Source organism: Ylistrum balloti, unplaced genomic scaffold (assembly GCF_031769215.1).
Source record: "Ylistrum balloti isolate Yb309-2 unplaced genomic scaffold, AGI_CSIRO_Ybal_v1 Utg369850, whole genome shotgun sequence".
Classification (NCBI taxonomy): Eukaryota; Metazoa; Mollusca; class Bivalvia; order Pectinida; family Pectinidae; genus Ylistrum; species Ylistrum balloti.
In genome coordinates this window covers 3,346,480-3,362,424 of record NW_026782003.1, presented here as the reverse complement: position 1 = coordinate 3,362,424, position 15,945 = coordinate 3,346,480, and positions in this window count along the sequence as shown.

The following is a 15,945-nucleotide window of genomic DNA, read 5'->3' as shown; positions in this document are numbered from 1 at the left end:
CACGAGAAGGGAATTCAGGGCGGCCTTAATGGCTGATGGTGTCAGTTTCTACGGTGGGATTCCGTATCAAGTTACAAGTATTAAACTATTCTGAATGGTGGACACAATCCAGGTGACAGGTACACTTTGTCACATCTAAATTATCTCCCTTGCGTCCCGTCGTTAGTATGGGCTAGGACCGTCGATCGGAAGACACACCTGCAACGGTCACGTGGTGCCAGTGTGGACGAAAATGCACTAGAATCGCAAGGAAACCGATGATTAAGAGACATTTTTGCTTCATTAACAGCACCAATGACTCGGAAGATTGGGTCAGTATATGGGATTGTTACAGTCATCCTCTGAGGCTGCTTTCTGGGACAGGAAATGACTGGAGATAAATATTTAAAACAAAGGCTTAAATTATTGTGTAGAATTGTCATTGTTATAAACGTGCAATACCAAAGGATCCTCGCGTTGTTCGACATGTACGTATGATGTTGTTTGTGCTCATTTTCAGTATTCCTGATTCAATTTTTGGGGCTATTTCACGTATTTTGAAATGCTAATGATATGAATTAAAAGTTAGCAACCAAAATGATAGTGATCAGACGTATGATTAGGTATGTTGCTGTTATTGCGATACGTTTTGAAAAATAATTTTGTTCTCCTGCTTTTGACAGTCAGACCTAGATAGAGTTACGAAGGATGGCAAACCTTTTGAGATAATTCGGGAAATGTTTTACATAAAGAAAAATGATCATTAAATAGAATGTAAGTAAAGGTATGTTTAAGGGATTTTAGGTTTTTTTATTTATTCTACGAAAGAACTTTGTTTTATGTCAGTTGCTGGACAGCAATTGTGTAGCAATTGTTGCAATATTAAGACCTGCGAATTTGTCTCAAGATAGCGTGTAGATTATACATTAACCGTTGTATCAACTATATATATACATTTCACCATAGTAATTAATTCATAAAATAACAACATTTTACTACAGATTTTTATAACAAGTATATTAGATTACGCCGGCATTAAAGTAACCATTAAATATACATTTATTTTGTTGTTATATTCATTTCTTTTCTTAATGCTGAAAATAACAATTGCTATATATATCATCCATACAGATGCCTTGAGATAAGATTTGACAAAACAGAAAATAGAGATATGAAATGAATGTAAAATAGGAACTACCCATATTTGCAAAAATGAGAAAATGTGTTTTCCGTACCTTTCCTTAAATTGAGTTTCATCATAATTTAATCGACTTTGGTCTATCTTAAAGGTCATGAATTTAAAGAAAACATTAACAAGTAAGACGGATTTTATTATTCCGTGTGATATATTGGATAAAAAATAATTATCAAATTTCTGCATTCAAAAGATAACCTTACGTTTAACAAACCACAAATTCCAAATAAATAAAAAACAAACGAAAAATGGCTAGAATCAGTTAGATCTCGAAGACATTATGCCATCATCAACATAAATGCATTGTTATCAAGTTAGCACACAAATTAGTATGTTATGCTTTAATACGGGTCATTCTTTTGAAAATTAATAGATTCGTTACAACGTATAATTATTTTTGTTAATTTTTTCGGCAAGTAATTGTGGATATAATATCGTCAAGACAAATATTAATATATACCAGTATCGACATTCAAGAAGTGTACATGTACCAGTGTCAAGGAGTAATAAGTAAAATCTCGACAAAGAACATATCTCCTAGTATGCAAAAATGAAATACAACATTTTAAATTATTGTCAACACCCTTGTAGGCTAACATGGGTTTGCAAATGAATAAGTAGAACAAAAGAAACACAGTTCAAACCTTCAGTAAAATGGTTACACCAGACGGTGAAGGATTCGATACTATAATTGTCACTTTCTATATTATTTGTTGTCAATTCAAAAAGATTTTATATACAAAAACAGCAATATTCACCACAGATGCTAAAATAGTGCTTCAAGAAATGGTGACAACCAAAACACTTCTAACTTCAAACACGCGTTTTATTGGAGTCTTACAAAAAGTAATTGGCAATTGTGAAAAAATGTCTCTGCAATTCCAAGAGACAACTATAGTCAAAGCATGGAATCGGGAAAATTATCAGTCTGAAAAGTTATCACGGAACAAACATTGTCTACTTCAGATTACAGTTCAGATATAAGCTGTCAAGATGGATACAATTTAATTAAAGGTTTACGATCATAGATACAATATACGTCTGTACACATAATATAAGGTCACACTCACAGGATAATACATGTTCAAGAAAATAAATAAAAACTTGAGACGCCCTTCAATGATGTATTGAACACTGACCTAACTTTATCGGCGACACTTGAATACTGATCACAACGTAATAATAAATTGGGGTACCAAACTTGTCCACATTACATAACGGTACGATGATAAGTTCTGAGGTTTGTGTGACAAAGACTTAATTCAAAGTCGTACGAATAAACAAAATGATAAGCCATGGTCATTTTACACTTTTCAGCATATGTAAAGTATCATATGTCAGGTTTCTCGTCGACGCCCCATTTCTGATCAGATATAACAAGTAGACAATGCTTAAGTTCTTCCTCTCTAATCATGGTTTTCCGACAATGTTGACTGTGATTTCGTTTAAATCGATTCCGAGCTGTGCATTCTGGTTTGTTTAAGTTTTTTTTTTAATTTTCAATTAACACATTTTACGTAATGTTTTATTATCTGTATTTTTTATGTAACATAAGACATTGTTTTCAATGCTACAAAAATAAACAAAAACAAAAAACTAATGCTTCATTGAAACGGAAATATTCGCTATTAAAAATAGATCTTTTCCTGCAGTTTACTAGTAAAAAATATGAAAAAGCAAGTTAGGTGTTATTAGATATTTACGTATTGGATGGTAGTGTAAATTTTTAAATAGTGATATACTCCTGACTGAATGACACCTGTCGTATAATCAATTGAGACGAATAAATTACGAAGTAACAATCACTACATATACCTGAACCAAAAACGGTCTTCTCAAATCCCCAATCGCGCTAGCAGCAGTGCCTACCAATACAAACAATATTCAATAATGAAAGAGAAATATTTGGACATCATCATACTGACAATATAACGTCATGGTGCCGTAGGAGAATTTCGCTGATGACGTCGGAACAATACTACACGACAATAAATAAGGTAACAGTATAAAGAACGTGTGGGATGGTATGTGTGTAAACGTTACATGCTGTAAACACTTCAGATGTCAACTAATAAAAACAAGCCTGCTTATCTTTGTAGGTTAAACATACACACGTGTCATTGAAGGAATTTTATTGATCCTCTTAATCGCCTTCGTGGTCATAAGAGTTATAATCGTCATGTTTATTGATCTGTCCTATTTACTGAGAGATCACGTAAACACCTTTGTTGATTTATGTTAAAAACCAGAGTCTGTAATATTCTAAGATTGTGAATTTTAACGAGTTATCTGTTCAATTACAAATTAAAATGATAAAAAATTATTCATATCACTAAAATGCGTCTCTATTTGAAATGTGACCTGAAGGGCCATGTGCAGTATACAAGCGATCAGTTTCATTCGGTCGTTTTTGTGTTTATTCATGCTAGATACAACTTCCGTCTACTTTCTGCCTAAAAATGCAAGTAAGTATTCTTCCGTAATCGCGATATCATTGTGTCGCGGACATAACATACAACTATTTTTGTTGTGAAAAGAATTTCTTTGTTGAATGTGTTTGGTGATTGGTGATGAATCAAGATTCCAAGAATCGGTACAGCTTAGCACTACATGTAAACAACGGTCATTTCCTTGATGGTATAAGAAGTATATCCAAATTTTCCATCCGAAATAAGAATTGGAATTGTACAGTACAGTAATTTGTATTTGAATTACGGATGCATTATATGATATTTTAAAAGGTACCAATTAAAATTGCATGTTGACAACTGTTGCTTCGAACCTGCTGTCAAGAAATTTGATGTAGATTTAATTTTCTGCGTATGACACCTATCGATTTATATATATGTATCTCCTAGTGCTTAAGGTGAAGAATGATTTTACATTACGCGAGTTGATAAAATTACAATTCCCGCGATATATTGACAGAGTCGTTATTTACAGTAAGTTTTTGCTTAATTGACCATAATATATCGATACAACAAGACTGACAATACTTTCTGCTTATAGATTGAAGAGCAATCCTTTACATGTAAATTTACAGTTCAACAAATGTTTTGTCAACTTAAGAGATGAAGCCGGATTTGTCATATCATGTACAGCATCGTTATCATTGTTTTGATTCACTGTAATTTTTGCTTCACATGTTTAAGATAATACAATTGCCACATTCATTTATTTACAAAATGTTGTGGTAAGACACAAACAGAAAACACAACAACACCAGCCTTATAAGGTAAATAATGAGGACATATGTGTGGACCCTTAAATTCTTTTTAGACAAACTGGAGAGCAAGGTCATGGGTTATCTTCTTCTCCACAGATCGTGGGAGACCCATACGATCATCCTGACTCACACAGATGCTGCCTGTTACGTATTGGGTACGGATAGATAATCAAACGATTAAGTCGTCTCTCTGCTGTGTTATTTGTTAGTGTGCATCTTACCTTCTATTTTTTACTCGTATTTCTAATTGTGTACTTCGTTCATGTTCACTATAGCTATAAGCATATTCCCCTCCTCCGTTTCGGTAACATGTCGGCTGCTATCGCATTGGTTTTTTTTTTTTAATAATGAAAGATTTACAAACAACGTGCAAAGATAACATTTTCTTAATTTAGAGTGGCATACAGTAGAGCCAAATAATGAATTAAACTGCATCATACAGCTGTTTCGTTCTTCTAGGACTCGTCAGTAATTCTTAGGGCCTAAAATTTGAAGCCTAGAAGGCGACTAAGAAAAATAAAAAAAATTTCAAAAGAAAAGTCAAAATCAAACGTTATATTTCATTTCACTTGGACAGGAATATCCGCACTTTTATTGTAGTGAGATTTCCTTGTCATACCCTAAAAGAGACGAGAGTATATTTTTTATATTGCATAACGTCCCTACAACAATTCTTTGATGTCACGTCAGTACTTCAATTTTCAAGGAATATTGCGTGGCTTCACGGCGGGTGGTTACCAACAATAAATCTTTCTCGGGGTAAAAGATATTATTAATCTTCGCGTTGTCGTTGTAGTACAGCTTTTGTGTTTTATTGAGACCGTTCGCTTCTCTAACATTGGTTTCTTAATGTTGTGAATATATTGATGTTGTGGCATATCTTATTCAGGCTCATTGATGTTGTGGCATATCTTATTCAGGCTCATTGATGTTGTGGCATATCTTATTCAGATTCATTGATGTTGTGGCATATCTTAGTTAGGCTCATTGATGTTGTGGCATATCTTATTTAGGTTCATTGATGTTGTGGCATATCTTATTCAGATTCATTGATGTTGTGGCATATCTTATTCAGGCTCATTGATGTTGTGGCATGTCTTATTCAGGCTCATTGATGTTGTGGCATGTCTTATTCAGGCTCATTGATGTTGTGGCATATCTTATTCAGACTCATTGATGTTGTGGCATATTTTACTTTGCTTTATTTAAATTTTGATATATTTCACAATGGTTTGTTTATTTAGAGGTATATTTTACCAGAGTTCATTGATGTTGTGGCAAATTTTACTCTAGGTCTATTGATGTTGTGGCAAATTTTACTCTAGGTCTATTGATGTTGTGGCAAATTTTACCCAAGGTCTATTGATGTTGTGGCAAATTTTACCCTAGGTCTATTGATGTTGTGGCAAATTTTACCCAAGGTCTATTGATGTTGTGGCAAATTTTACCCTAGGTCTATTGATGTTGTGGCAAATTTTACCCTAGGTCTATTGATGTTGTGGCAAATTTTACCCTAGGTCTATTGATGTTGTGGCAAATTTTACCCAAGGTCTATTGATACTGTGGTATATAGAGGATATTCTATAGTGTCTTCAGTTATAACAAATATGTTACACAAGTGTGTCTAATATTTTCTGCAACCTCCCGAAAGATATATAAATATGAGACACACGAATGAAATACATTTGTTGTTACTTGTGACACTATTTAATGTTCTATTTATTACCTTTTCACACGCAAAACAAACAAATTATTGGCATGTTTAGAACAGATATAAAAAGAGAAAGCTGACTAGGCTTTCTACTCATTATAAATTCGTAATACATATTTTAAAAAAATAAATTTAAATATGGTAACACAAAAATAAATTTCAATGTAAATTTATTTTTGTATTTATATAGAAAATGTTTCATATTCTTGTCACTAACAGACAAAATTTGCTGTAAAATGTGCAGAAAGAGAGTTTAACCTGTGACAAGTCTCTACGCGGCTACAAATAGGCGTCACTCTTGATGAGAGGAATTCTCTTGAAATATCTAAGTTGTTAGTTCAACATTCAAGACGTTTGGTTGTTGTTGTCTGATAAGGTAATTTGTGTTTCAATGTTTGCTAACTTTCGTGGAAATAAATAACCTTTTCATATGTCTGGTTTTGTGTTTTTGTACTGGGCTTTGTGATTTGTCAATTTAGTATGATGGTTTTCATCTGTCGCGTCATCGGCGTAATTCTGCAAAAGTGTTAGTGGAAAATGACATTTTATCAATGAGATATTTATCTACATCTCATTGGCAAAATGTAATGAATTTTACTCTGTTTTGTTTATTTACTTTGAAAAGATAAACAGGATAGTAGTGTGTGTTTTAATGAGATGACAACGGCGAAAATAGCTTTGATGGTAGGAAATTACTAGTCAAAATGTTAAGCATATAAGAGTGAATATATATTTGAAAAAAAATAAATTTAAGATCTAGGTTACCAAAAATAAATTTCAGAAATTTATTTTTGTTTTATATAGTGTTCATTTTGAAATGTAGTATAGACAAAATTTGCTGTGTTCAGGAGAGTTTTACCTCTGCATCTGAATAACAGAAAAAAAACTAACAGAGGCAGTGCCAGTGAGTATAGCTGCTGAACTCTTACTGTAATGTTAGCCTTCATAACATAGCAACATTTTCTTTATATTGATAGCAATCATAATTAAGGTTTGCTAACTTTACTGTACATAAATAACCTTCATGATTCTGGTTTTGTGTTTTTGATACCTTTGTGATTTGTCATATTTACTGTATATTGATACCATCATGATTAAGGAACATTTACTGTACATTGATACAAAATGTTAAGGAACATTTACCGTTCATTTTACCATCATGATTTAGGTATTTACTGTCATTGGCAAAATGTTGAGGAACATTTACTCTGTTTTGATATTTACATGAAAAGGAACATTTACTAGTGTGTGTTAATCAGATTACAACGGAACATTTACCTTTCATTGATTACCATCATGATGTTAAGCATATAAGAGTGATACTGTATCAGTTGATACCATCATGATGTAAGTGAACATCTGGTACATTGATACCATCATGATTAAGGAACATTTTACTGTTTCATTGATGAAATGATTGTATAACATTTATGTACATTGATACCATCAAGATGGTTTTACTGTCTTGATATCATGATAACAGAAAAAAAACCTACATTGATACATCATGATTATAGCTGAACATTTACTGTACATTGATACCATCATGATTAAGGAATGATTAAGGAACATTTACTGTACATTGATACCATCATGATTAAGGAACATTTACCGTTCATTGATACCATCATGATTTAGGAATATTTACTGTACATTGATACCATCATGATTAAGGAACATTTACTGTACATTGATACCATCATGATTAAGGAACATTTACTGTACATTGATACCATCATGATTAAGGAACATTTACTGTACATTGATACCATCATGATTAAGGAACATTTACTGTACATTGATAGCTATTTAGGTTGTGGTATCGAGTTTATTGTATTATAGTGTGTTGACATTATGATGTTAAATCTCACTGTTCCTATGTTACTGTTTCAGGTAATATCTTTTTTTTGGCTGACTTGCTTTTGTTTTTATTCAAAGTTGAATTTTTCGAAGGCCTTGCAAAGTCGTTCAATTTCATGTTCAGGTTTATTTATAACCTCTTGTCTTTAAATGACAAATAAATATTGACCACGTCCATCGTATATGCTCACCAGAATTGGAAATCAAGGACACGACAAACTCTTCTACGTCAGCCGTTTATTTCGATCCTTTCCTACAACAAAACCAACATGGACAGCTTTCCATCAAGCCGTATGATAAGCCTAAAGATTTCAATGTCCCCTACGGTGTATTTTCCATTTTCTGAATAGCAATATTCCTGCATCATCCTTAACCTATCGTGTTTACATGTCTCGGTTGATTCGATATTCAATGCCTTTCCCTATTATCACAGGGATTCAAAAGTTGCAGGTTGGTGACAACTATGCAGAATTTTTACTGTCGGCAGAGTGATCTCATTGAAACATATCCTATTTCTATTTGTGATATGAAGCTGGACGTGTTTGATGCTAGTTAATTTGATTGCTGGTTCCGTTGTTTATACCTTGTTCTCGCTTACTCTTCCGGAACACCTGGTCTTGTTCTCGTTATACTTTTTTCGGGAATCTACGTATTTCTTTTGTTTATACATTGCCCTGATTTTATTGGAATTTGAGTTTTTGATTATTATTATGCATATTCATCTACCGTTTGTTCCTTCCTCCAAAGTTACGCATCACATGAAAAACACAGTAAATAAATTTGATGCGTAATAGGTGCGTTTCACCTGTGGGGCAAATGATAACCTGGTTTTCCCCAATTTCATTCTTTTAAATGACAAATGTTAATATCGATATAACTGAAACATTGTCATCAATACTTTTGACGTGTTACAAGAAGTCATGATATTTGACATGTACAGGTCATTATAAGTTGTACTCATCAGCATGAACGTGCTGTATCACCACACTCTGATCGAGTATCCCGTGTCCTTATCATTAAGTGGCGATGTGAAGTATGAGTAAGTTTATATCACTCAATTGCTCCTTTAATGATTACACATATATGTAATGACATTTACATTACTTTCAGGAATATCTATTAAAAGATACAAAATGAATTATGTTATAGCTTACAATTTTCATAAAACGAATGCTGTATAATTCAGAGAATATGAGTGAGTCATATACTCCCCATTGCGTGAACACATGAAACAATTATATTTCGATTTCATAAAATTTAATTTTTACGTCACGATGGAGACAAGAATTACAAGAAAAAATATATTAATTTTCAAGATGTACTGTAAAAAACTTATAATATATAAGATGTGGCGAAAATGATGAAGCGCGCCCCCTGATAGAATCACTTATCCGTTCAGTTTCGTAACATAGGTAGTGCCAGAACATCTGACACAATAATAGCACTATAATAGAATGTAAATGTTACATGTAAAACTGATGATGTATAAAGGGAGATTATGACATAATAAACCTCACCTATTAGTAGAAATAAAGCATTTCTAGTGTCATCGTCTCTCCTTTCACACTTTGGTCATCACAAGCCTGAAAAGACTTTAATTCAATGACAGGTTATCATATATATATATAATCTGATTTCATTAACGTTATTTTTGCATAACTTACGTCAAATTCCGAACACAGGACTTCAAAAGTTGGTGAAATATATTCTATTTTTATTTGATATACCAAGCTGGTAGTGTCTGATGTTCGTTAGTTTGCCTGTTGGTTCCATTGTCTCATTAGAGAACATGCCATTACTGACTTGGATGGACCAAGGTTTACATGGCGGGTGTCTTCCCTGCTTTTTATTCGGCAGATGATGAAGCATGTATACAGGACGATCACACACACTCAGCTGGCTTCAATATTCCGGGAAATGTTATTTTTGTGGTATTTGTATAATGTTGGTAAATGGCGTGACATAATGCATATACAAGGAGTGCATTTGTACCGAGTTCACTTCGACGTAAGTTCGGGTGTCGTAATGTATATTTTATTCAAGTGCAATATTCGTAACTTCATAACTTTGTATTATTGTACACAATACACGTGTTTTACATACGTCACAAGTAATGCCCACATTTCCGTCTTAGAAAATAATCGTACCTCTTTAACTGTGACACACACACCTCTTCCTTGTTACTGCCATCTACCCCGAAATAATTGATTCAATATCCCACAAAGTCACGACTCGAAACAAATCACACGACAAAAATATATTAAGAAGAATTACATCATTCCTAGTGAAAGTTGCAAAATTGATAATACGTTAATGTCAGCCGATGATATTTTAATTTTCGGGAAAGTCGGGCATAAACTCCGGAATATCAACAAGGCATGATGATATGAATGATAACTTGAATTATCTCTTCTGATGACTGCGTTCAGAAGATTTCAGATTCAGGTTAATGAAAATGATACGTTTGTTTTACAGTCGTTAGTCTGCCTGTTTGTTCCTTTGTGGTATACCTCTCATTTAAGAACGTTACATTGCTTTTTTTTTATTTACCAATATATACATGACGGGTGTCGTCAATGACGTAAAGACGCATACTATCCCGGAACACCTGGTCTTATTCTTTTCCATTTTCAGGAGTCTCCGTGTAAATCTTCTGTTCATATTTTGCTCAAGTGTTGATAAAATGGAGTTTAGATTATGATTCTGTTGACATATTGGTATGTCATTGAATTCTTGTATTCTTTGATTTTAATTAAAAGTGATGGGGTTATTGATCACATGTTACCTGTCGCTTTAGTTTGTTATAGAAAGGGAACTTTCAACGTTTGCAATGTTGTTGAAGATTTAAGTACAAGAACGTGCTGCCTGTAGAGAACTGTGGTAGGTCATTTTATACAGTAGTATATTTACTAATCACTATAAAAAAATCGTCAGAACTCTTATATCTCTTAAAAGCTTGAAACAATTAGCTATTTCACGAAGTTTAGCATAAAATTTTGAAAATGTTTATCCTGTACTTCAACCGTTCTTTACTGTAAGTGAATAGAAGGTGCTAATTACATGCTAGTCGGAATTGGAAAGGCAATGAATAGGTTGTGATTATCTCGTCATGTGCCAATTTTTCTCAACAGAAATGACATGAGTGGACGAAAACAGTATACCTTGATACATGAAATTATCATACTTGGCAATTAACTTTGTTATATCTGTTGGTGACGTTGTGAATTAAAATCGAGATAAACTGTTCATGACACGTCCAGTATGTTATGTTGCTGAGGATATATAAGGTAGTCATCACCATTGCTAATGAGGATAAATGTCATTATTAACGATGAATGACCGTATCCTTATCATTTACCGGTCACCGGTGTTAATACTGAAAATCTGCAGCTTTAACTCTTCTTTTGAAAACCGGTGCTGATAAATTATACAATGTCGTTATTGAATTTTAAGTCTGTTTTTAATTAACAAACCCATGGAGTTGTAAAGAGAAGTGATTTCTGTTTCTATCATCTGTCATTCCCAGACATCTATAGAGGAAAATGATTCAGCTTCATCAAACAATACAAGAATAGAAGAGTTGTCTATCTTGTCATACAGGACTTTGAACACTCATAACTTGTTATTTCAGTACAATCGTTTTCCCTGTTGCTATTGTCTCTCTGATATCAATATTTTCCCAGAACTATTACAAGACATGTTCTTCCTTTCTCATCAGTGTCCAGAATAGAATATTAAGGGCGATAACCGTCTTATCAACTCCGCAATCTTTGTTGTCCCGGATTCGAGTTCACGTTGACAATACACCCGCTTTGACAGATTTGAACATTTCCAGAACAGACAAGTACAATGACAAGTTGTGCGAATTATTTCGTCCATATTAATTCATTTATTTTAGACAATGATAATCCATGAAAATGTGTATTTAATTTGTAGACTTTGTAAAATCTGTTTTGGATGCTAGTCTGCGAACAATTTAACATATTGAAACAAACGTGTTTTGAACTTGAAAATCATTAGCACCAGTTAAAGTCTTATGAGTTATTAGTGTTTTTAAAATTCATCGTTTACTGGGGGTTTCTTTATCTTTGGGAAATACGTTTTGGCGAAGGAGTGTCCAATTGATATTGTGATTCAGAAAATTGATCTTTACGTTAATGAACTACGTAACTTTAAGTACAAAAATCAACACACTAAATCCTACCTATTATGCAATGTTTCAATATTCTTTCTCTTTGTCTCGGAAGATATTCGTTTAAAACTTGATATTTGTTAATCTAAAATTAGTTTTCATGCATGTACAAGGACCACAAATATGATTATAATCTTCCCGTGAATTACAGAGATCTCGACGTACGTGAAATTCCCACAGTGTGTATTACACATCATTTCCCTGCTTCTTCACACCACCCGGAACAACTTTTCTACATCCCACAAAGGTGTTACCGGTCACGACTTTGGCCTCTCATTAAGATTGGTTGGAGAATTGCCAGTATTTGAAGTCATGATCGATAAAAAAACATGAATCATAATAAAACTATGGTAAGGGACATAACTCCGCTATTACAGCATTTGTATCTATGTATCTTGGTGTCTTTTATTAACAAGGGGTAGGTCCATGCATTCTGTAAGAAATGTCACAATGTATATTTCGCTTCTAAAAGGTGGTCTGAAATAACAAAAATAAACCATGGCGCTGGTAACTTTATCAGAAATACTTAAACACGCTTCCACATCAAATAATTGTGAAATTAGAAATTGTCATTTAGGTTACGTACGTTGCTGTTAGTAAGTATAAAAAAATGATGCACGTGGCCTTTCATTTTTTTATGTATTCTAGAGTTCACCTCTGCTATGTAGTTTAGCTTTTGAATTCCATTTAAAGATACGTTTAAGTAGAAAACTTAGTAGATTTGAGTGTTAATATAAAGTGGTTCGATTTTGAACCAAATTATTGGAATCAACGAACAATAGTATACTGACGAACCACCCACTGAGAGTATATGAACAGTTATTTGATATCTACCGTAAAAAAAAAAAAAATATATTGTGATGAGTCTAAAGACCGACACGTTATTTGATAGAAAATGCTTCCATCTATATGCTCTTTACTTAAAAAGACCTGTTGCTTTGAATTTAAAAAAAACTGTATTCAATTATGTTGATGTTGACGAATTAGTCACATTTGTTACATTCACCAAGCTCAGATCTGACTCATTCGCACAAAATTGGACGTTTCCTTAGTTATTATAACAACTTAGAATATTCCCTCAAATATCAAGTCCTTCTCAAGATTCGTCTCCATGAACCGCGCAACGCGAAACCAGAGATGTATTCTCTAATTCGTCAGTGATGCTAATTTGATTCGGGAACACGCTCTTTCAGCCGTTGACGTCATGTTTATATTTAAAGTAGGTTTAGAAAGGACTAAACAATTATTGGTCCAACTACAATTGGCTCGCTGAAGTACAATACAATGGATTTAAGTGTTACTACATGTACCAACACAAAGAGCTACTACTAATAATACATGAAAAGGGTGCAATTGAAACAAGATACTGCTGATTATATGTGTACATCAAAAGTTAAGGAGATCTGTACCACACATGGTGATACAGACACCATATAATTATTTACAGGTTCGTTAAGTATTTTACTTAATTAACTATAGTTATCTGTAAGTGTTAATTATCTAATACCACAATATCTAATTAATGTGACCCACCGTTTTACAGTATAGCATTAAGTGTGTGCGGAACTCTGATCTAACATGGTATATCATCTAGTCAGAGGTTAGTAATCTAACCAGAATCTACAGGATATACCACTTGTAAGACAGATTAACGTTAAAATATTTTCTGATTTGTTAAATTCTCTAAATTCTGCGGTAACAAGTCAAATTACTAGACATATAATGTATTCATTATCCATGAACACCTGTATAACCACATTCTGCACCAGGTGCAGTGAACTTGAAGTGGAATAGGATTAATCCTAAAAAAACATGAACTCGATATAAACGTTTTAATAAGTACAAGTTGACAGAACGGAAAGCAAGAACGAAATCGATCGCCAGATAATCGTTTGATACTTGATAGGCTTAAAAGTTAGATAACAAAGGCATCGATTAAGTTTTATCGAGATTTCATTCAGAAAATCTTTGTGTTGATCTTTTCATTCTTCAGACCAGTAATTAGGAGGCCGCGCCGGCGGCTACTCTATTGATGTCATTTTGAAATGTCCATTCCAACCTTCTTTACGTAAGAACATTGTGACGTTATCAAATACTATATATATCTGATATAATTTCTTTTAAGTGAACGTGAACAGAAGACTTGTGTCTGGAAGTGACGCAGGAGTAAAAAACAGAAGCTAAGAATAAATGTTTTTTCTCGCATAAAAAAAAAAGATTACGGGTAAAAAAAAAAAAAAAATAAATAAATAAATAAAACTAGAACGAGAAGGATCTTGATAAGCCCAGGAAAAAATTCGTTCGCATTATTCTGTTGTATCGACATTTTCATATCGGTCTGGAGTCGAAGTTAGGTTAACAGGCGACTCACGCCTGGGGGTTGTCATTCAAACAAATATTGTGGACGTTTTTTTTTTATTATATATAACGAACGTTTTATATATAAAACAGGACTCAGCATTTACTTTAAGATGTTAATAGCCACAGTTCACTGCCATAACAAATTACATGTCTGTTATGAAGGTACTTTATACTTAGAAATGATACCTTTGTGACTTTTCAAATCCTTTGGTTACAATTCTCTTACTTTCGTTTTGAAATAAGATACTCTTCAATTGTTTGTCTTTTGTACAATCTTTAAGATACCTGGCAGTAGACACTGCAGGTAGTCCTCGTGGTTTGCCGTAACCTGCTTGCCACGTTTTAATCAATTTGATTAGTGGCAGAGTTAAGAAAGTATAGATGTACTTGACGTTGTCTAAACGAACTTTATTTAACTATGGGGCAGCTGCATCTCCCCGATTAGATTTTGACTTTTCGTTTGATCAATTTGGAATTTCCTTAGTCGCTTCATGGGCTTCAAAATTTAGGCAGTTAACATCACTGACGAGTCCAAGGAGAACGTAACAGCTGTGTGATACAACTTATTACATTGTCTGACTCTACCATATCTTACTCTAAGTTATGAAAAGGTGCTAATCACTTGCGTGCCTTTTGTGCAATGGTCTTAGTGTCAGTAGTTACATGGACTCACTAAGCTATAAATTTAACACTTCAATTATGAATACTTATACTTCTTTTAGCTTTATGTATTAGCTATTGCAAATTGTGTATACCAAATATATTTAACTTTCGTGGGGCAACAAAACACGTCCTGTTCATCGGTGGTGAAATAATAATCCCTATATTATCAATACAACAAGGATAAGATTTTCACATAAAATGTGGATTTTTGATATTACATCATTGTTTGTTTGTTTTAATCCCGTCTTACGCCGAACAATTTTAGGATCGCCAGACTATCTCCTTAACATAAATTTTAAGTAACTGATAAGTCCTAGTACAAGTGATTTATTGTCAACTACCACCACCTTCCCTACTGAGGAAGCTGCTTTTTATTCGGCAGATGATGAAGCATGTGTATAGGACGATCACACACACTCAGCTGGCTTCAATATTCCGGGAAATGTTATTTGTGTGGTATTTGTATAATGTTGTTAAATGGCGTGACATAATGCATGTACAAGGAGTGCATTTGTACCGAGTTCACTTCGACGTAAGTTCGGGTGTCGTAATGTATATTTTATTCATGTGCAATATTCGTAACTTCATACCTTTGTATTATTGTACACAATACACGTGTTTTACATACGTCACAAGTAATGCCCACATTTCCGTCTTAGAAAATAATCGTACCTCTTTAACTGTGACACACACACCTCTTCCTTGTTATTGCCATCTACCCGGGAACAACTGACCAGTATCCCACAGAGTCACGACTC